Source organism: Triticum dicoccoides, unplaced genomic scaffold (genome assembly GCF_002162155.2).
Source record: "Triticum dicoccoides isolate Atlit2015 ecotype Zavitan unplaced genomic scaffold, WEW_v2.0 scaffold2797, whole genome shotgun sequence".
Taxonomy (NCBI): Eukaryota; Viridiplantae; Streptophyta; class Magnoliopsida; order Poales; family Poaceae; genus Triticum; species Triticum dicoccoides.
Window position 1 is genome coordinate 1 of NW_021259874.1, and position 1,488 is coordinate 1,488.

The 1,488-nt window shown below is 40.9% G+C and overlaps 1 long non-coding RNA gene across 1 annotated transcript; it reads right to left on the reverse strand.

Moving 5' to 3' along the window:
* Nucleotides 1–6: 6 nt before the first annotated feature.
* On the reverse strand, nt 7–1,398 carry LOC119345760. The gene is made up of 3 exons (XR_005167172.1): nt 685–1,398; nt 515–573; nt 7–203 (listed from the first exon to the last, which is right to left on the reverse strand). It is a non-coding gene; the product is annotated as an uncharacterized LOC119345760 (long non-coding RNA).
* Between the last annotated feature and the right edge of the window lie 90 nt (nt 1,399–1,488).

Here is a 1,488-nt window from a genome sequence, read left to right on the forward strand (position 1 = left end):
AGAAATTGCCCTTTTCTGTGTATATAAAATATTGAGCTTTGCACCAATTGCTTCATCAGTAACTTCATCCATCTCATCTTCAACGGGCACAGAAGATCCAGTTTCTGTCCTATCATAGCTTGAGGTCACGCACCATAGTCATCTTGCTTGGTTCGTTATTGTTATCTGCTTCCCCATGTAAAAAGGGATGCATCCTTGTAAAACTGATAGAAATGGATGTGAGAATTGGTAAGCAACGATCACAGTTCAGATATGAAAATTAAGAGCAAGGAAATGTAAGAAAAATGTCAATTTTTAGAGCTCCATAACAACAAAATGATGGGAATTTACACACTCAACATGAGATTTTATAGTGCTTTAAAGCATTAAAATGTAAATTCATTTAAGAAAAACAGTCTTGATTTCAATATGTTAAGAGAGAAAAGATTCAGTTACAATTATAAAAAGAGAAGGAAACAAATATAATGTACACTATAATAGAGAACGTTGCTGAACCACAAAACAAAAGGCTCACTCGTTTCCTGATATAATTTCCTCAATCCCAGCCACCTGGAACCTGTTAGCAGCCGACCTCTGCATATATGAGATTGCAAACTTGTCACTCACTATATAAGTAACAACACAAGAAACAATTGTATGAATGAAGCATTGCTAGCAGGACTTGCTTGATATGTTCATACAGACCTTCTTTAGGAGCACATTCAGCCATCCAACGTCGTTAAATCATTGTTAACTCTCTTTTGAACTGCAAAGCATTTCATTTATCCTTCCTTGGTCCTATCATTCATGAATCAAACTTACACAACTCTGCAATAATTATATGGCAATGATACTGCCCTAAGTGATTGTCCAGCGATCAGTTGCAGCTAGACAAGCGAGAAGCAGCGTCCACATGTGTGCCTGCTTCATCTTGGATTACATCAGCAGCTACAAACCACCTGATTGCTACACGACAAAGCAGCAAACAGAGGAAGCAGAGCATCTACAACAAGCAAATACAGAGCGCCAAAGCACCTACAGTAAAGCAAACACGCATCATTCCTGAATGCGAGCAGAGGCCAGCCGACGGCAACAACGTATGTATGCCATCCCCTGGTTGCACCACTTAGCTATCATTGTGATTGTTGTTGCCGACCATAGACGGGGGATGGAGACCGAGAGGACTCAAATCTTGGTGTGGAGGCATAGTGGGGAGGCTGCATGGGCGGGAGATGATGCATCGCCAGCGCCAGCATGCAACCACTCACTTGGATTTTCTCTCGACAATCAACAATCAACAATGAAGTCAGCAACCAACATGAATCAAGTCCCTACTAGAGAATTCAGCAGCACATATAACAACTAACAGGAATTACTCAGCAATCAAGAACCATCAATCGAATTGAGCAGCACATGCAGATGCCTGACCCACATCCCTCCTGCTTCCAACTCCATTGCGAGTGGTCAATCATGAAAAAAAGAGAAAAATTTGCATCAATGGAATAGAGT